At 39.2% G+C, this 22180-nt stretch overlaps 1 non-coding gene across 1 annotated transcript; it reads left to right on the forward strand.

The window, feature by feature from the left end:
* Positions 1-8409: 8409 nt before the first annotated feature.
* On the forward strand, positions 8410-8516 carry LOC141635195 (small nucleolar RNA R71). Its single transcript, XR_012539898.1, has one exon. It is a non-coding gene; the product is annotated as a small nucleolar RNA R71 (small nucleolar RNA).
* The last annotated feature ends 13664 nt before the right edge of the window (positions 8517-22180 follow it).

Genomic DNA, 22180 nt, shown 5'->3' on the forward strand with positions numbered 1-22180 from the left:
TAGCTTAACAAGCAACTCTACAATTAGTAAAGAGGCAAGTAAAGGTCGGATCCCAAGGGAAGGGAGTTGAAATGAGATTTCTATTGTAACTAGTGGTGTCTAAGGGGTGTCACAAATTGGGTTGATGTAGAAGGTTACTAAACTAGAATAACAATGAAAATAAACAAGCAAGATGAATAAAAAGGGTGTAAACAATTGATTAAAGGCACTAGGGTGTCATGGGATCATAGGGGAATCATGGGATATTATCATACAAACATGTTCTCAAATTATAAGCAAGCAATTATTGTTGTGATGGATTGAGTTGGGTTATATCTTACGATCCTAGGAAAGTTTGGGTCCCGGAGCCGAATCGATTAGATTGTACAACACCTACAAGTCGACTTAATCTTCCCTACTCAACAACATGCATGGTCTAATGAGACTCGAGTTGGGTTATGTGTTACAAGTCTCATTGAAAAGATAGGAGATGATAGTAAATGCAAGGATTCATAGGCTTAGCATTTCATCAAATATAACATGTGCATGAGTTGAGATCAAAACAAGCAAGCAAATAAAACATGAAAGCATATTAATTTAAGCATGAATCATTCCCCATGTTGGTTTCCCCTAATCACCCATTAACCCTAGCTAAGAGACTACTCACTCATTATCATGTTGATCATGCTAGCAAGGTTGTCAATCATACCAACAATATGAAACATGATGAATAAATGAAAGTAATTAACAATAATTAAAAAGGGATTAAGAGATTATAACTACTAATGATTCCAATAATAAAGCAAGAATAATAGAAGTACTTGAATGCTAGATTGAGAGGTTGTCAATCTCCCAATAATAACCCAAATAATCTTCAATTACCCAAAATAAAGGATGAACAAAAGAGAGATTAAAGAACTAAAACTTGGATTAAAACTTGATTAATACTTGATTACAATATTGAAGAGAGATTTGATTGATATTAACTACACTAATTATTGATAAGAAGAACATGCTCCTCTAATTAGACTAATGGGGTATTTATAGTGAAAATTAGGGAGGATGCATTAGGGTTAACTAAGGGCTAAACTAGTAATTACACTTTTTATGTTGAGCAAGGAGGACCCGGTATTTTCTGAGAGAAGGGCTTCTCTTTTCATAGCTTGAAGAAGACAATCCGTGCTGTGCAGGAATCCGGGCGGAATAAGGTCGGGACAGACGGATTTGGGCGGTGGAATCCGAGCGGATTCTGAGGAATTCGGACGGATTGTGGAGGGGGAATCCGAGCGGATTCTGGCGTGGGACGCTCGGATTGTGCAGGGGCTGGACGGACGGATTGTTGACAATCCGCTCGGATTGTCAGTCAGCATAGTAACTTCTTCTTTTCTTCCCTTTTCTTCATAAATTCCTTGGGGATTTCCTTGGGGACTCAAGGATCTTTCCTCAACATTGCTCTTCTACTATGATATGTACAAAGGCCTTCTAATCTTGTCTCTCCTTGATGCTTGGTCATTGAATTCGATCAATTTAGTCTCGTTTTGCCATGAAAATGCAAGATTCTTACTCCTTTCCTACCAAGGGATCAAAATCTCAAAGAATATGCAAAACAAAGAACTAAAGATAAGAAATGACCCAAATAAGCACTAAAAAGCATGGAAACAAGGCTAATTCGGGGGCTAAATATGCGCCAATTATGGTCACATCAAATATCCCCAAACCGAACCTTTGCTCGTCCCGAGTAAAGAGGTGACAAAGACTAGGACCAATACTAACCTATCCTAATAATATAGCCGATATGAGACAATTAGCGGGTCTCACTCCGCCCCTTCAAGTCACAACAAGACAACCATGAGGTAGGATGCCTTCTTGCAAGGCAAGGTGGGTCTTGCCAAAATGGCGACACATCCAAACATTAAGCACACAAAAACACATAATGGATGCACCTACAAAAAGAATAGCCACTCCCTCATCAAGTGGCGGAAATTATCTACAAGGGAAGCAATTCAAGGGTACACAATCCTTCATAGATGCAATTTGTTCAAACTACTAAGCCTAGAAGGATACCAATAAATCACCTCCAAGTTGTGTCAAGCTAGGGTACCTTTGTCCTCAATCGTTAAATGCTTTTGTCAAGAGTAGACTCCCTATGGTGTTAGAAACACTGGAGGATCGCGGAATTCCCCCTCTTGCCTAGACAAGAAGAAGGGTCGTCCCTTCTCCACCATGCACAAAAATGGATATGATGGATAAAGGGATCAATAGATAATTGAGTTTCACTTTTGGGAGTTTGTTTTTGTTTTTGTTTTTCCCCCCAAATTTCTTGTGGCATTTGACATTTGAGAACACTTTCTTTGCCATTTCTTTTTGATTTTTGGCATTTCTATACTTGACAACTTTTTTTTCTTTTTTTTTTTTTTGCATTTCTTTTTGAACATTTTCAAAGTCACCCCAATTAGTAACGAGGGTGCCTTGTATTTGAAGCTTAGGAGTTCTATTTTTGCCCCTCTTTTCATTTGATGCATTTTTGCAAACTTTCTTTCACTTTTCATTTCATTGAACTCAAATCGATTTCTTTTTGTGCCCATTCCCTTTTGTTGACAAAATGTATGGTAGAACATGGATGAATGATGGTTGCATGGTTTCAAGGGTCACCTTGGAATAAACGGTAGCCAAGGAGTTATCACACCACAAGGTACTCTTGACTAGGCCTTAAACCATGGGTCAAAGGATACTAACATGACACATCCTAGGGTGTTTTACAAGTATTCTAACAAGCAAAGTCTTAAGAACAAAAAGCATCTACTACGGCCTATATACACTTGTCAAGCTTCCCAAGTAGACGGTTTCGCAAAATTTTTCTAACATGCAACTACATGCCATGATGCAACTAGCATATAAACATCCTAATGCAAATGATTCTACCAACTAATATGACAAACAATCTAAATGCAAGTTCTAGATTCACATTATTATACCGCATCAATCAAAATAAAGCCACATAGTCATTAACATAAAGAGGAAAAAGGAGATTGGAAAGATCATACCATGCGGTCTTCAATATCCTCATGTCTCGGATGTGGCGTAGTCAATCAATGTGAACAAGGATAGAACAAACATAATATATACAAGACAATATATACAAAGGAAATGAACTTGTTTTTGGGTTTTCAAATTTTTTCAATTTTTATGAATTTTGAAATTTTTCAATTTTTATGGTTTTTGAATAAGAGTTAAATGTTAGAATTCCCATCCCCACACTAATATGGGCATTGTCCTCAATGGCCAAAATGATGGAAATTATGCAAAGATGATGCATGATATCTATACTAAATGCAATCTATACTAAGCTACACTACATGGTGCATGGTATTTGTTATGACGGAGAGGATAATTTAGATTACCTCCCGTTGCGTATGCATTAACTTCCCCAAACCGAGTGAGACACTATTGCTAATGTCCAAGGATGGGTATAGTTCATGCACACACTATGCTATGCATGAAACTAGTTTGTCATTTCGGATTTTACAAATGGGAACAATAAAATAAGAACACCTCAATGGTACCGAGGTGTGAGTCCTTTGATGTTGCTAGGACTAAACCAACAATGATCAAAATGAAATAGAATACAAAGAGATATAGACAAACCATGGGAGTGTAGGAGTCTCCAAGGCTTGCTAGTCTTCCATCATGCTATCATCATCATCACTTCCCTCATGAGAAGTGGTCACATTGCCACTTTCCTTGTCATTTGCTTCTTCACTTTCTTCCTCATCTTGCTCATCATCATCTTCACCATTTCTTTCTCCATCTTCACTTGCATCTTCCTCAATATTATCATCAACTTCTTCATCATTTCCAACAACCTCATTGTCTCCCACAACGCCCCTAGATGCACCAGGAAATAAGACTTCTCTATCCGCCCAACTAGGCAAAGGACAAGATGGATCAAGGAGTCCTTGCCTAGCTAAATGTAGGAGGGGTGGATATTGAGCCAAATAAGCATTTTTCCGATCTTCATAGGCTTGCTTGTGCATTGCTTGCATGAGAAGAGTCACATAGTCTTTCCCAATTTCAATTCCTTCCGGTTTGAACTCTTCATACTCAAAGGGGTAAGGTGGTATGACAATGGAAGAGGAGGGGGTTTCCAGATCACCCTTTTGTTGTTGAATGATATACTCGGCTTCTTCGGAAAGGGGAAGTAGATAATTGGTCCGGTGGACGCTTAGACGACAAATCTTCGAGGGCAAGGTAAATGATCTAGCTTCACTAGTTAGCCATCCATACTTAGTGTCAAGGGGGTTTTGGGCAACCCACTTGAACTTGTGAATCATAATATGCATATCAATAAGATGGCCACCTTCCTTTGCTTTGTACTTGTTATCCTTATTGAAGTTAGGATCAAAGTGCTTAGCTAGGACCGTGACTAGGCCGCCATTGACAATAACGGTCGTGCCCTTCTTCCCACTATCGATGTTGAGCCATCTATCTACCAAGAGCCTCAAAGAATTGTAAGGCTTGGTATGAATTCTTCCGATATTCAAAGCCGATTCAAGGAGAATAAAATCAATTCTTGTGAAATGATTGGTGTCTTTCCTAGCAATTATGGTATTTCCCACAACCTTGTGCCATACTCTTATGCCCGGATGATGGACCAAAAGAGCACGACATGCATGAAAATCCTCAAATTTCTTCCCGGAGATTGCCTCCCAAAGAGGCTCGGGGTCATACTTTCCATAATGCTTAAGATAACGCGATTCATCACTAAGACCCAAAATTTCACCTAATTCCTTAAAGGTAATGCGTCTACTAACATTAGCTAGACGAAACTCGAGATTTTCCCTATTCTCAACTTTGGTGACTTTCAAAGAACTTAAAAATTCCAAGACAAGGGAGGGGTATGTCAATTCCTTTGTTTCAAACAATTTCTTCAACCCCATGGCTTTGAAAAAGGCTTTTGTTTGTTCAAGAACACCCAATTTTTGTAAGGTATCTTCACATATGAATTTGGTGGATTGTAATGACTTCATAGAAAACTTGACAAAGGTATTTCTATGGGTATCGGAAATAAAAGTTACCTCCGGATAATGCAAAAGTTGATTAATTACCGGAGTAGAAGGTGTTGTTGCTCCCATAGAAGGTTGTTGTTGTTGTTGCACTTCCAAGTTTGGTGTTGCTACCACCATAGCCAAAGCTTTCTTTGTTTGAAGAGCCTTTTGCCTTTGTGAGAGTGCCTTAGCCTTTGTTGCTCCCTTAGTCCTTGCCATTGATGAACTAACCAAGAAAAGAGTGAAAAATCTTCACTTTGTAGTATGACCAAATCGATTTGAAGGTGAAAGGCTTTGCCTTTATGAAAAAAAAAATCGACTCAAAGGTTGAAGATTTTGTTCTTGGTTTTGATTTTTGTTGAAGAAGGAGTGATTAATTTGTTGTTGGAAGGATGGTTTGATTTGATTTTGTTGAATGTTGTTGAGGGTTTTTGTTTTTGTGATGGAGAGGATGAGGGTTTTGATGTTGTGGGTAGTGTTTATGAATGAATGAATGAATGAATGAAGGTGGGAGGGGTTTTAAAGAAACCGATATTTTCGAATTTGCAGGGGCAATCCGTGCGGATTAGGCTCAATCCGTGCGGATTCTGCTTCTTCTACCTTTGCAAAAACTCGCCTAAAGACGGGCGGATTCTGGAGAATCCGCTCGGATTCTTTTGTTAAGGGACGGGCGGATTTCTTCAAAGACGGACGGATTTCTGTCCAGAGAAATTTGCTTGTTTTCCTCAGTTGCAAAGACGGACGTCTTTCTCCCTGGACGGACGTATTTTTCAAGACGGGCGGATTTTCAGAAATCCGCTCGGATTCTTTAACAGTCAAGAAAATTTCAAAATTCAGCTCAGTTCAGGACGGGCGTCTTTTTTGCAGGACGCTCGGATTGCATAAGACGGGCGGATTCTTGGGAATCCGCTCGGATTCTTCCCCTATGTACACGGATTCAGTTCCACCCGTGCACAGCGCATTCCCTTTATCATTCTTCCATTCTTTCTGCAAGTCTTGTGTTCTTCATTGTGGGGGCACTACTAAGGCATGGATAGCCTAGGCAATTGCCATCCCCACACTAAGGTAAAGCACTACACATCAATTGAAATTGTTAGTCCCTCCCTCACTTCTCTCTTACATGACAATTATTTTGATCAAAGTAAATAAAAATCCAAAGATGACAAAAATGCAATACAAGAATTGAAATATAAGTTAGGGAGTTAGAAATATTTACAAGTGGTGGTTTAAGGAGGACTCCACCAAACTCTCATTCTCGATGAGATGTCAAGGGGGCATGTTCAAGGTGTTGTTGATGCTGCTCAACACCTTGAAGAAGTAATCAAAGGCTTGTTCATTATCATGGTAGAGGTTCTCAATAGACCGTGGCCCTTGTTGTTGATCATGATCGATGGCATGTCCAATCTAGGGATTAAAAATCCCTTCAAATTCGTCGTCCCAAAGACCACAAACTTCATTGAGTTGATCATTGAAAATCTCTTGCTTGGATGGAGACAACTCTCCCAATTTCTTCTCTTGGCCAATGAGGCCATCCTCTTCTTCCTTGGTTGATTTTGATGAGCTTTGCAAGCTCTCCTTGTCACAATTCACTTGCTCTTTGAATGGAGCATCTTCAATTTTCTTTTTCCATTGGAGTTCTGATTTCTTCCTTTCATCTTTTCGGCTATAATGATCAATCATGAAACATGGTTCATGCAAACGAGGAGCTCTCATAGTCTTGTCAAGATTAAAAGTTATGCTTTCATCTCCCACTTCTAGAGTGAGCTCACCATGTTTCACATCAATCACCGCACCGGCGGTGTGTAGGAAAGGTCTTCCTAGGATGATTGGAATGTTGGAATCTTCCTCCATATCAACAATGACAAAGTCCACCGGGATGAAAAACTTCCCAATTCGCACGGGGACATCTTCCCATATCCCTAACGGTGTCTTCGTCGATCTATCGGCCATTTGGAGTGTGATGTTGGTGCATTTAAGCTCTCCCATCCCCAACCTTTTACTTACTGAGTACGGCATGACACTCACACTAGCCCCTAGATCACATAAGGCTTTGTTGATCGTCGTGTCGCCAATGGTACACGGTATTGATAAGCTTCCCGGATCCTTTAACTTTGGAGGTGAACTCCCTTGAAGTATTTCACTACTCACCTTAGTGAAGGCGATAGTCTCAAGTTTCCGGATCGACTTCTTCATTGTGAGGATATCTTTCATGTACTTCGCATAGGCCGGAACGTGATTGATTAATTCCGTGAAAGGAATTGAGACTTCTAAATTCTTCACAATTTCCATGAACTTTCCAAGTTGATCATCAAATTTGGGCTTGGCTTGACGACTTGGAAAAGGAAGTCTAATCACAATGGGCTCCTTCTCTTTGGCCTTGTCTTCATTTTTCTTTGAACTTTCTTCTTTTGATGATTCTCCATCTTTGGAGTTTTGCACAATTTCTTCCTTTTCACTAGCTTCCACAACTTCATCCTCAACTTGCTTCTTCGGTGCTTCATACCTTGTACCACTTCTCAAATGAATGGCACTAACCGTTTCATGTCTAGGGGGATTACTTTGAGGTGGTAATTGCCCCTTTTGTCTTTGTGAGCTCGAAGATGCTAGTTGAGTCAATTGTGTTTCCAACATCTTGCTGTGAGCTAGAATGTTGTTGATGGTGGTTTCCTTTGCTTGGCTATCTTTTTGCATTTGAGTGAAAAATTCTTGTTGGTTCTTTTGCATTTGGAGGACCGCTTTTTGGACATCAAAACCTTGGTCATTTTGGTGATTGTATGGATTTTGATTTTGGTAACCTTGGTTTTGATTGTAAAAGGGTCTTTGATTTTGGTTTCTCATGGGTGGTGGAGTGTATGTTGTTTGAGGGTTTTGAACATTTTGGCTTTTGTATGAGAGATTTGGATGGAATTTGGTGTTTTCATTGTAAAAGTTGGAATAAGGGGTACCACTCTTGTATGCTTGGAAAGCATTCACTTGTTCATTTGTTCCCCTAAATTCACCTTGGTCATGTCCCAAAGTTCCAAAATTCTCACATATCCCACTTGGGATTGATGAGGATGCCGTCATGGCATTAACATGATGCTTCGATGATTTTGAGTTTTCCTCAAGTCTAGCCATAGCTTGTTCAAACTTCAAGTTGATTGTGTCAATGTGAGCACTAAGTTGAGCACCCAATTGAGTAACGGAGTCCACTTCATGCTTTCCTCCTCTAGTAGCCTTGCGAGGTCTACTATATTGTGAGTTATGGACCGCCATTTCCTCAATCTTGTTCCATGTTTGATTGTCATCAACTTCGGTGAACATTCCATTTGATCCCATATTGAGAATGTTCCTAAAATCTTCATATAAACCATTCCAAAATTGTTGTACCAAAAACCATTCGCTAAGTCCATGGTGAGGACATGAGCGACAAATACCTTTAAACCGCTCCCAAGCTTCATACAAAGACTATTCATCCCTTTTCTTAAAACCCGTAATTTGAGCTCTTAGCATGTTGGTCTTTTCCGGTGGGTAGAATTTTTTGTAGAAAGCTAGAGCCAACTTCTTCCAAGAATCTATTCCAAGGGTGGCCTTATCAAGGCCCTTCAACCATTGCTTCGCGGTGCCGATTAAGGAAAAAGGAAATAAGACCCATCTAATTTGGTCTTGAGTCACGCCCGTTTGAGAGATAGCATCACAATAATCGCAAAAGGTTTCCATATGAGAATGAGGGTCCTCACTAGGCATCCCCCCAAATTGGCTCCTCTCAACTAGTTGGATGAAGGCGGACTTGGCAATAAAATTTCCGGTGAGATGTTGCGGTGTAGGAGTACCATTTGGTAGATTCTCCTCGGTGGGTACGGAGTGTGACGAGAATTTTGGCATTGTAGGTGGATTTTGTGAGGTATTGTGTAATGGGTTCTCTTCTCCTTCTATTGCGAAAGGATTGACAAACTCACTAGTGGGTTGAACAACTTCACCAACACCTCTCAAATTCCTCCTAACAAGTCTCCTATTGTTCATCAAGGTTCTTTCGATTTCACGGTCAAAAGGTAACAAATCACCTTGTAACCTTCTAGACATGCAAAATATCAAACAACTCAAAAACAATTAGAACAAACCTTGAGGAGATTTACTTCCTCAAGGCAAAGAAAGACACAACTAATAACAATAAAAAGAAATCTAAATCAAACAAACACCGTCCCCGACAACGGCGCCATTTTTGATGCGATCCCGCTAAGTGTTCACAAATTAAGATGTGGTCGTTGGTCACGGTCGAATCAAAACACAATTTATAGCTTAACAAGCAACTCTACAATTAGTAAAGAGGCAAGTAAAGGTCGGATCCCAAGGGACGGGAGTTGAAATGAGATTTCTATTGTAACTAGTGGTGTTTAAGGGGTGTCACAAATTGGGTTGATGTAGAAGGTTACTAAACTAGAATAACAATGAAAATAAACAACCAAGATGAATAAAAAGGGGTGTAAACAATTGATTAAAGGCACTAGGGTGTCATGGGATCATAGGGGAATCATGGGATATGATCATACAAACATGTTCTCAAATTATAAGCAAGCAATTATTGTTGTGATGGATTGAGTTGGGTTATATCTTACAATCCTAGGAAAGTTTGGGTCCCGGAGCCGAATCGATTAGATTGTACAACACCTACAAGTCGACTTAATCTTCCCTACTCAACAACATGCATGGTCTAATGAGACTCGAGTTGGGTTATGTGTTACAAGTCTCATTGAAAAGATAGGAGATGATAGTAAATGCAAGGATTCATAGGCTTAGCATTTCATCAAATATAACATGTGCATGAGTTGAGATCAAAACAAGCAAGCAAATAAAACATGAAAGCATATTAATTTAAGCATGAATCATTCCCCATGTTGGTTTCCCCTAATCACCCATTAACCCTAGCTAAGAGACTACTCACTCATTATCATGTTGATCATGCTAGCAAGGTTGTCAATCATACCAACAATATGAAACATGATGAATAAATGAAAGTAATTAACAATAATTAAAAAGGGATTAAGAGAATATACCTACTAATGATTCCAATAATAAAGCAAGAATAATAGAAGTACTTGAATGCTAGATTGAGAGGTTGTCAATCTCCCAATAATAACCCAAATAATCTTCAATTACCCAAAATAAAGGATGAACAAAAGAGAGATTAAAGAACTAAAACTTGGATTAAAACTTGATTAATACTTGATTACAATATTGAAGAGAGATTTGATTGATATTAACTACACTAATTATCGATAAGAAGAACATGCTCCTCTAATTAGACTAATGGGGTATTTATAGTGAAAATTAGGGAGGATGCATTAGGGTTAACTAAGGGCTAAACTAGTAATTACACTTTTTAAGTTGAGCAAGGAGGACCCGGTATTTTCTGAGAGAAGGGCTTCTCTTTTCGTAGCTTGAAGAACACAATCCGTGCTGTGCAGGAATCCGGGCGGAATAAGGTCGGGACGGACGGATTTGGGGGGTGGAATCCGAGCGGATTCTGAGGAATCCGGACGGATTGTGGAGGGGGAATCCGAGCGGATTCTGGCGTGGGACGCTCGGATTGTGCAGGGACTGGACCGACGGATTGTTGACAATCCGCTCGGATTGTCAGTCAGCATAGTAACTTCTTCTTTTCTTCCCTTTTCTTCATAAATTCCTTGGGGATTTCCTTGGGGACTCAAGGATCTTTCCTCAACATTGCTCTTCTACTATGATATGTACAAAGGCCTTCTAATCTTGTCTCTTCTTGATGCTTGGTCATTGAATTCGATCAATTATGTCTCGTTTTGCCATGAAAATGCAAGAATCTTACTCCTTTCCTACCAAGGGATCAAAATCTCAAAGAATATGCAAAACAAAGAACTAAAGATAAGAAATGACCCAAATAAGCACTAAAAAGCATGGAAACAAGGCTAATTCGGGGGCTAAATATGCGCCAATTATGGTCACATCAAAGCTTGAGAAAATAACACTTTCCTATCCGCCCAATCCGGCAAAGAACTCATGGGATCAATGAGTCCTTGCCTAGCAAGGTGGTAAAGTGGCAGATATTGGGCGTAATAAGCATTCACAAAATCATTGTAATCCTCCTTATGGATATGGTTCAAGAATTGTATCATGTAGTCATTGCCCGTCACAACACTAGGCTCACTTGCTATGAATTATTTGTAGGCAAATGGGTAAGGAGGTACCACCAGGGAGGAGGTTTCTTTTCTTGGAATTTGTTGCTCTTTGATGATGCTCTTGGCATTTGCTGAGACGGGGAGAAGGTAGTTGTTCTAGTGAACGGAAATGCGGCAAATCTTACTTGGCAAAAAAGTGGAGTTTGTATCCTTGATGATCCATTCATAACCTTGGACGGAATTCTCATGATTTACCCAATGAAATTTGTGAATCAATTATTACATATCAAGGATATTGCTTCCTTTAACCGGCTTATAAGTTTGTGTTTGTTGAAGTTGGGGCTAAAATGCTTTGCCAACTTAGTTTTCAAGCCTCCATTCACAATAAAGGCCGCGCCATCCTTCCCATTTTCAATGTACAACCATCTCCGGAAAATTTTTGCAATTGCTCGACCTCCAGGATAGTGGTAGTAACCTCTCCAATAGCACCAATGGTCTCCCTAGCTGGCTCCCTTTGTTGTTGAGCCACTGCTAATGCCTTTGATGCAAGAGCTTGTTGTCTTTTGGATAAATTTGGGACTTTGGGTGCCTTAGTTTTGCCTTTGGTCCTTGCCATGATGAAACTCCTAACAAATTGATATCAACAAACCTTGTATAAGCTTGAATGCCCCCATATCCTTCCAATTTCAATCAAATGCTCAATCAATTTGGGGTTTTCGAATTTTTCCTAACCCTAGATTTTTTGATTGATTTTGTGGAGATTTTTATGCTTGAATGGTCTTGTTGTTGATAAAGGAGTGATTTAAATTTTTTTAGTGGAAGTTTGCAAAAGATTGTGGTCAATTTGGTGAAGAAAATTATGTTTTTGGATGAAAGGATTGGTGTTTGTAGTGTGGGAAAATGTGTTTTTGTGTTTGATGAAATGAAAAATAAGGAATGAAGAGTAGAAAGTCCCGTGTTATAGTGTAAGAGCAGGATGGGACGGGGGGCTTGATGAGGAGACGGGCAGATTTCTGGACAGTGCAGAAATTGCTCTATAGAGACGGGCTGATTGTTGCTTGAGACGCTCGTCTCGAGCTGGGGACGGGCAGATTTCTTCCCAGTATGAAATTTTGATTTTTGCCTTGCTCCAATCCGCATGAGCTCAGGTCTGCTCGTGGGGATTTCTGTCCTGCGCCATTTTCTACTTCAATTCTTATGGGTTGACCACAAAGGCTTGGTTAGCCTAGGCAATTGCTTCCCCACACTTGATCATCAAACACTACACATTCAACAAACATTAAAAGCCATCCCTCACTTGCTCTCTTGTCACACAAGTTAATCAACAAAGCATATAAAATACATTGCAAAAATTGAATAATGTACAAGTTAAAAGAAATGCAAATTAAAGGGTTAGAATATTTACAAGTGGTGGTTTTGGGAGGACTCCACCAAACTCTCCTTCTTTTGAGAGGTGTCAAGGGGGTAAAGCAAGGATGTTGTTGATGTTGCTCATTGTCTTGAAGAAGTAGTCAAATGCTTGTTCATTGTCATGATAGAGATCTTACATAGACCTTGGCACATTGTTGTCTTCATTCATGTAGTAGTCTAAGTCAAAGAGGTGGCAAGCGTCTACATAGCCTTGTTCTGGAGTCATAGCATTCCCAATGATGGGTTAACAAGTCCTTCAAACTCATCATCCCATAGACCACATACTTCTCTTGCTTCTTTCCCTATGTTGGGTGGATCATGAGTTGACAAGAGCAACTTTCCTTCCTTGTTATCATGGCCAATGAGGCCTCCATCTATACTTGTTATGGGTGAGCTTTGAAATCTCTCATTCTTGTTGTGAAAAATTTCATGCTCTCCGAATAGAGTCATTTCAACATCATCAATATCTTTCTTCCAATTGGGCGGTGTATCTTTGCCCTTCTCTTTGAGATTTACATATTTCCCTTGTTCTTTGAATAGAGATTCCTTCTTCTTCTTGTCACCTTCCCGACTATAGTGATCAACCATAAATCATGGCTCAAACAAGTTAGCAGCTCTCATAGTCTTATCAATATTAAAGGTGATTGTTTCATCACCAACTTCAAGTGTGAGCATCCCGTGCTTTACATCAATCACCGCTCCGGCGGTGTGTAGGAATGTTCTTCCTAGAATGGTTGGGATATTGGAATGTTACTCCATATCAACAATAATAAAGTCCACTGGTATGAAGAACTTCCCAACTCTCACGGGCACATCTTCCCATACTCCTAGTGGTTTCTTTGTTGTCCGGTCCGCCATTTGTAAGGTCATGTTAGTGCACTTGAGTTCTCCCACCCCTACCCTTTCACATACCGAATATGGCATGATACTCACACTTGCACCTAGATCACATAGTGCCTTGTTGATTGTGGTGTCACCAATGGTACATGGAATAGAGAAGCTTCCCGGATCCTTGAGCATAGGTGGGGAATTCCCTTAAATAATTGCACTACATACCTTTGTAAAGGCAATAGTTTCCAACTTCCTTATGGACATATTCTTAGTAAGGATATCTTTCATGTATTTTGCATAGGCCGAAACATGGTTGATTAGCTCTGTGAATGCTATAGAAACCTCTAAGTTCTTCACAATCTCCATGAACTTTCCAAGTTGCTCATCAATCTTGGGATTGGCTTGGCAACTTGGGAATGGAAGTCTTATCACAATAGGCTCTTTATCAACTTCTTTGGCCTTCTCTTCACTTGTCTTATTTGATGAGTCATTGGTAATTGACTCTACCACTTTAGGATTTCTCCTCAATGGTTCAATCACATCATTTTGCTTGACATTTTCCTCAACAATATTCTCTTCAATTGGCATCTTTGGTCCCTCATATCTTATACCACTCCTCAAGTGGATGGAATTGATGGTCTCATGTATTGTAGGAGGATTACCTTGAGGAGGTAATTGTCCTTTTTTTCTTTGGGAACTAGAAGAGGCCAATTGAGACAATTGAGTCTCAAGCATCTTGGTGTGAGCAAGGATATTGTTGATGGTAGTGTCTTTGGCTTGTATATCCCATTGCATTTGAGCAAAGAAATCTTGTTGGCTCTTTTGCATTTGGAGGGCCGCTTTTTGAACATCAAAAGCTTTGTCATTGGGTTGATTGTAGTATGGTCTTTTAGTAGGATTTCTCATTGGAGGTGGGGTATATGTGGGTTGAGGGTTTTGAACATTTTGGCTTTTGTATGAGAAGTTTGGGTGGAATTTGGTGTTCTCATTTTAATAGTTGGAATAAGAGGTGTCATTCTTGTATGCTTGGAAAGCATTCAATTGCTCACTTGTGCCCCTACACTCTTGTTGATCTTGTCCCAAAGTTACACAATTCTCAGACACTCCATTTGGAATGGAAGATGTTGCCACCATAGCATTGACATGTTGTTTGGGTGATTGAGAAGCTTCATCAAGCATGGCCATGGCTTTCTCAAATTTTTAGTTTATGGTGTCAATATAAGCACTTAGTTGGGCACTCAATTGTGTCACAGAGTCAATTTCATGTCTCCCTCCTCTAGTAGCTTTTCTTGGCCTACTATATTGAGATTTGTGAACTGCCATCTCTTCGATCTTAGCCCAAGTTTGGTTGTCATCGACTTCGGTGAATATTCCATTAGAACCCATGTTGAGCACATTCCTTGAGTCTACATACAAGCCATTCCAAAATTGTTGAAGAAGGAACCATTCGCTTAGTCCATGATGAGGACAAGAGCGACATGTATGTTTGAATCTCTCCTAAGCCTCATATAGAGACTCTTCGTCTCTTTGCTTGAACCCGGTGATTTGGGCTCTCAACATGTTATTCTTCTCCGGAGGATAGAACTTCTTGTAGAAAGCAAGTGATAACTTCTTCTGTGAATCAATTCTAAGGATAGCCTTGTCTAGGGTCTCTAACCATTGCTTTGCGGCTCTGATCAAGGAAAAAGGAAACAATACCGATTGAATTTGGTCTTGAGTTACCCCCATTTGGGAGATTGCATGACATTAGTTACAAAAAGTTTCCATGTGTAGATGAGAATCTTCACTAGGCATCTCTCCAAATTGACTTCTCTCAACTAATTGTATGAATGCAGATTTGGCAATGAAGTTACCGGTTAAGTGGGGTGGTGTTGGAGTACCATTTGGTAGGTTCTCCTCGGTTGGTACGGAATGAGATGAAAATTTAGGCATTGTGGGTTGATTTTGTGGTTGGTTTGGAATTGGGTTCTCCTCTCCTTCTCTTGCAAAAGGGTTGGTAAACTCAACACTATCCGATTGGACAACACCAATGTCCACAAGTTCTACAATACCCAAACTTGTCGAAGTGCCTAACAGTTCTTCTAATATTGGTCAAGGTTCTTTAAATCTCGAGATCAATAGCCAAAAGTCTACCTTGTGATCTTCTAAACATGAAAAAAGAAAACAACTAGAAAACAATTAAAACTACCTTTAGAAATTTGACTTCCCCAAGGTTAAGAAAGACACAACTAAAAACAACAAATGATAACAATTCAATTGAACACCGTCCCCGGCAACGGTGCCATTTTTGATTGGGTTTAAAACTTTGTCGTCTAAGCTAACCAATCAAAACAATATTTATAATCACAACTAACTACTGTTAGTATAGTGGCAAGTAAAGGTCGGATCTTAAGGGACGGGTACTGTATTGATTTATCGGTTGCAGAGAGTTGTGTCTTAGAGTGTCACGAATTGGGTTGAGATTGAGGGTTGCAAACTAAACTACTTAACAATAAAATGTAAAGAAATGAAAGCAAAACAAAGAAAGTAAACAAATAGGGTTTGTAAACAATTGATCAAGGCACTAGGGTGTCATGGGTTTATAGGGGATTCATGGTGGAGATCATACAAACATGTTTATATAAATTCAAGCAAATTATTGTTGTAGTGGAATCGAGTTAGTTTATGTCTTATAATTCTTAGGAAGATTTAGGTCCCAGAGCCGTGTCGGTCAAGACTGTACAACTCCTACAAGTCGACTTAGTTTCTTCCTATTCAACTATATGCATGGTCTAACAAGCCTTGAGTTAGTTTATATCTTACAAGTCTTGTTGAATGGATAACAGATTCATGCTAGGTTGTCTATCAAGCAAATCATCAAACATAACATGCGCATAAGTTGAAACTACAACAAGCAAGCATTCTTTATGAAAACATATTAGATTAAGTATGGATCTACCCCTATGTTTAACTCCCCTAATCCCCCATTAACCATAGCTAGATGACTACTCACTCATGGTCATGGTAAACATGGCAATAAGGCTGTCTATTATACTAACAAGGTTAAACATGGTGAATAAGTATAGCAATAATTAATTAAGCAAAGGGTAAAAGAGATTATACCAACTTAAGGATGATACAATTAATTAGCAAAGAATAATAAAAGAAAAATTGATGAATGATGAAGAGTTGTCAATTCTTCAATAAAACTCAAATAGTCTTCAAATTACCCAACTAAATCTAAGAACACTTGAATGAATAAAGAGAGATTAAGATTTGATTAATATTGAATTGAGTAATTATAACTTGATTAAAAAGATTTACTAAACTAGATTAGGAACTGGTAAATTAACTTGATTAATACTTGATTAATACTTGGAGATTAATCCCCTAACACAATGAGGGTATTTATACTAAGTACAAGTATTAGGGTAACTATGGGTTTAAATGACGATTAAGTCCCTAAGAAGAAGATTAACGCCTTGCAAGTCCTCATGGAGCCTCACGACATTCCTATAGGGAGCCGCCCATCCTGCTTGTGGGATGCTTGGGTTGAGCCACAAGCCGTTCGGTCTGAGCCTCGGGACGCCCGATCTGAGCTTCAGGAGGCTCGGGCAGCTCTGGGAATGCCCAGATCATATATCATCATGGTTTCTATTCTCTTGACTACCTCAAGATCTGTGGGGATCATTGAGGGGTTGTAGGGGTCTTCATCATTGCCCATTCTACTTGTACTATCTACTTAGGCCTTTTGTATCGGTCTCCTCTTTGATGCTTGGTCGTTAGATGCGATCCATTTAGCTCCAAATTGCTCCATAAATGCAAGGCTTGCATTCCTCTCCTACTAAGGACATAAAACCTCAAAGAATATGCAATGTGGGAGGCTAAAGATAAGAAACAACCCTAAAACATGCAAGAAAGCATAGGAACTAGGCTAGTTCGGGGACTAAAAGTGTGCAAATATGAGTCACATCAGCAGTACCAACCTAAGATGCTCCTCGTGTTCTTCCTTAGTCTTACAATAGATCAAGATGTCATCAATGAAAACCACCACAAGCCTATCCAGAAACGGACAGAAGATTTTGTTCATGTGATCCATGAATATTGTCGGTTAATTAGTCAACCCGAAAGGCATCACTACATACTCATAGTGACCATACCGTGATCGAAAAGATGTCTTAGGGATATCCTCATCTGCTATCCTCAACTGGTGATAACCCGATCTCATATCAATCTTAGAGAACACCCCAACTCCACTAAACTGCTCAAAATGATTATCAATCCTTGGCAAGGGATAACTATTCTTCACGGTAACATGGTTTAGCTCTCTGTATTGATGCACAACCTCATACTATAGTCCTTCTTCTTTACAAACAGAACTGGGGCACCCCAAGGCGATACACTAGGTCGAATGTATCCCTTATCTAACAACTCGTTCAGCTGTTTCTTCAATTCTTCCAATTCCTTTGGTCCCACACGGTACAGTGCCATAGCTATAAGCCCCATCCCCGGTTTAAGTTCAACACTGAAGTCAATCTCCCTCTTAGGAGGTAACCCTGTTATATCAATTTGTGTGTTATAATTCCTTTCGTTCTAATTTCGTTTGTTTACATGTTTGGATGCAAGCTTGGACAACCCGGAGCAATTTTGAGTCGGGATTGTGAAGAGCAAAAGGTAACGGTGATGGGTTACTCGGTATTATGTCAATTTGTGTGTTGTTTGTTGTGAATTATTCTTTGTTGATATAAATTGCTAATCTTTATGAATTGTCCTTGTTGTGTTAGTTTAAGACGGTTTTATACAAGTTTTACTTGAATATTATGAGAAAATATGGTACCTTTAGCTTCATGGTGAAGTGGGTAAATGAATTGGGTAATTTATTTGGATAAATATTATATTTTTTATGCTCAAAATTTCTTCTTAAGACGGTTTCACAATAGCCTTTGGACTGTGTGGTTGAGCCGTGTTTATGGGCTTTTTTGGTCGACTTATTCTTGTTTATATGAGTCAATTTTATTGCTTCTGTCTCAAATGTATATACATGTGTGAATTGGGTTGGTTGTATGTGAGAATATCATTCATTTTCATGCTCAAAACTGTGTCTTAAAACGGTCTCAAAGAAGGTTGTTTATACGTGTGTTAGAGTTGTGTTTCGGCGACTTTGTGGATTGTTTTAGGCGTGATTCTTGTGTTGATTTGAGCCAATTTAAATGCTTCAGTCTTAAGTGTATATACATGTATGAATTGGTCCATTTGTATGGGTGAATTCAATCTTGTTTCATGATTAAAAATCCGTCGTAAGACGGACTCACATGAGTTGCTATGTTGCATTTTGGGCTGCGGTTTTAGCATGAGCAATTTTCATAAACTGGCCATAACTCCATCATATCTTCTCCATTTCGGGTGTATAACCTACCGTTAGAACCGTAAGAGGATATGCTATCACCTCCAATTGGTTCACTCACCTCACTATAATTTCTATAACTCGAGATATAATCGTTTAAAGTTGACCCTTATTGTAGCCAAGCTCTAAACTTGTTGTTTTGAATTGAGATTTTAGACCCCTGTTTTCCCCCTTATTGGCCGGCACCACCACCTCCCTTGGCCAGCCTGGACTACACTAGCCGTGGGTGGCTTGGGTGGGGTGGTCCATGGTTGTTTGTGGGGTAGTTTTGATCCGTATATGGGTCGATTGGACCGTTTATGTATTACTTGTTTGGCACCATGTATCCGTGTTTGAATTAATTTAATTTTGTCTCGTGTTTTATATAACGTACTTCATTATTTATCGTTATTTTTATATTTCTCACATGAATCATAATTCGTTACTTATCGTTTATTTATGTATATTTCACATGACTCGTATTTGGATCATATACGTCTTGCTCCAAATTTTATATGAAGTAAATCATCTCTTATTGGCTATTTCTACGCTTTTAATATGTCATGTTAATGTGGAATTTATTATTTAAGTTACGGTAAAATCATATGAAATGTCTAAGTTTTTTCATAATATGAACTTTAATTAATTCATTCTCATTTATTTATCGTATCTCAATTATGGGTGATTAAATTTACTTGAATGATTGGATGAGCCTTATCCATGTGAATTGCCACTATACTATACTTTTGCTTGACTTATAATTATACCTCACTTGTGCTGTTCTGGCAAGTGCGGGTTTATCTCACTCTTTTCCCACCTCTTTCGTGTTGTTCTAACGAATTTAGTATACCAAGCTTCCGTTATGTTGCATGGGTATAAGATGTGATATATTTATTGCATAATGAGAAGGTAATTATCTTGGGTGGTTCTTGGGTGTCTACTTATGGTGGTGACATATTGTGTAGCATACTAGCTTGAATATCCTTATGCCCCACTTGTGCTGTTCTGGCAAGTGCGGGTCTAACCTACTTGTGTTGTTCTAGTAAGTATCGTTTATCTCTTCCCTTTTTCGCCCCACTTGTGTTGTTCTAGTAAGTGTGAATTATCTCATTTTACTTCCGCCACTTTCGTGCTGTTCTGGAGATTGGGGTACTCTATTTCCGTTCTGTCATCGAGTCTTGGATGGGGGCTGTTCTGTCGCATGTCGAATCAGAAGTGTACAGTTTGAGAGTCTGGCCAGATTTAGACTAGGACCGTATTATTATCGTAGTTCTACCAGGGGAATCTGACTTTTAGAGAGTAAAAGTCTTACATAGTTATGAGTCTTACATAAGCCATTTACCGTGAGAATGATACATTTTGATTGTTTGGATGGTAAGAGTCTTTTGGTCTTATTGAGCACTAGGGGTGAGATACAAGCCACCTAGAATCTATATGATTGATATGACTCGTATTTACGCACATTTAGTCCCATAACTAGCCCCGTTCCTATGCTTTCTAGCATGCATTAGGGTCGTTTCTTATCTTTAGCTTCCTACTTTGCATATTCTATTAGGTTTTTTCCCTTCGTAGGGGAGGAGCACTAGCCTTGCGTATATGGAGCAAAACTAAGCTAAATTAATCGCATCTAACGACCAAGTAACAAGGAGGAGACCGATACTAAAGGCATAAGTTGATAGAACAAATAAATGGCCAATGATGAAGGACCCCCACGACCGTTGAAGGATTCCCACGAGTTAGGGGACAGCTAAATGAAGAAGAAACAATTTTGCCCTTCATGACGGGCTACCCAGAAGCAGGCCGGGCGTCCCACTGAGGAGGCCGGGCGTCCCAAGCTCTACCTGGGCGTCCCCAAAGCAGGACATGCATTTTTCAATGCAGGATGGGCGTCCATCAAGAGAAGGTCGTGTGTCCCAAGCTAGGACTTGCAAGGCGTTAAACTTCATTTAAGGGGTTTAATCGTCATTTAAGCCCTTCGTTAACCTAATACTTGTACTTAGTATAAATACTCCCTTACAATAGGATATTAGCATCAAGTCATTAGAGTATATTAGACATCAATTATTTTAATTACATTTTAATCCTTCCTTAATTATTGTTCAAGAATTCTTAGATCTAGTTGGGTAATTGAAGATTATTTGGGGTTTAATGGAGAATTGACAACTCTTCATCATCAATCAAGTTCTCTTCTATTATTCTTTCCTTTCCATTTGTTCATCATAAGTTTGGTACAGTTTCTTTACTCTTTGTTTAATGATTGTTTATTACTTTACTCTTCCATCATGTTTATGTTTGTTAAGATGATTGACACCATTGTTAACATGATTTCTATGATAATGAGCGAGTGGTTCCTTAACTAGGGTTAGTGGGGGATTAGAGGAGTAAATCATGGGGTTGATCTTTACTTAATAAGTTCATATGAATGGTTGCTTGTTGTAGTTTCATCTTATGCACATGTTATGCTTGATGAAATGCTTGATTGACAACCTAGCATGATTCTATTATCCTTTCAACAAGACTAGTAAGACATAAATCAACTCAAGGCTTGTTAGATCATGCATATAGTTGAATAAGGAGAATTAAGTAGTTGTAGGTGTTGTAAAGTCTTGACCGACTCGGCTCCGAGACCCAAAACTCTCTGGGAATTGTAAGATACAAACTAACTCGATTCCATTACAACAATAAATTGCTTGCATCTATGAAACTTATTTATGTGATCTCATCATGATTCCCCTATGAACCTATAACACCCTAGTACCGATAATCAATTGTTTACACCCCCATTTACTTATCTTACTTTGCTTTTCCATCTGTTTACATTTCCCTTGTTAAGTCGTTTATAATACATTCTCAACTCTAACCAAATTGTGACCTAAGACATAACTACTTGCATTTGATAGCTTAGTTCAATACTCATCCCTTGGGATCCGACCTCTACTTACCGCCCTACTAAGAGTAGTTTGTTGAGACTATAAATATTACTTGAGAGCATACAACGATACGTTCATAAAAATGGCGCCGTTGCCGGGAATGGTGTTCAGTTGAATTGTTATCAATCTTTGTTTTTAGTTGTGTCTTTCTTTGCCTTGGGGAAAAACATTTCCTCAAGGTACTTCTCACCTTTTTCACTTAGTTTGCATTGCAAGATGGACCTTTTAGATTGTTGTGTAGAGGACCATGTGGGTTCTACTCTCATCAAAGACCCTTTGGAAGCATTGGAGGCCAATGGTAAACAGTGGCCATTGGAAGTAGATCTCCTTGAAGCCGCTCTAGCCAACGAAGAGCTCACCTATGAGCAATCCATGAGAATAGATGGCATTCCCAACGAACCATCAAAGGTAGAAATTGAGGTACAAACCGAATCTTTAAAACCCCTTCCCCCAAATATTAATTATGCTTACCTTGATGAGTCTAAAACCAAACCC

Source organism: Silene latifolia, chromosome Y, assembly GCF_048544455.1.
Source record: "Silene latifolia isolate original U9 population chromosome Y, ASM4854445v1, whole genome shotgun sequence".
In the NCBI taxonomy this organism is placed as follows: Eukaryota; Viridiplantae; Streptophyta; class Magnoliopsida; order Caryophyllales; family Caryophyllaceae; genus Silene; species Silene latifolia.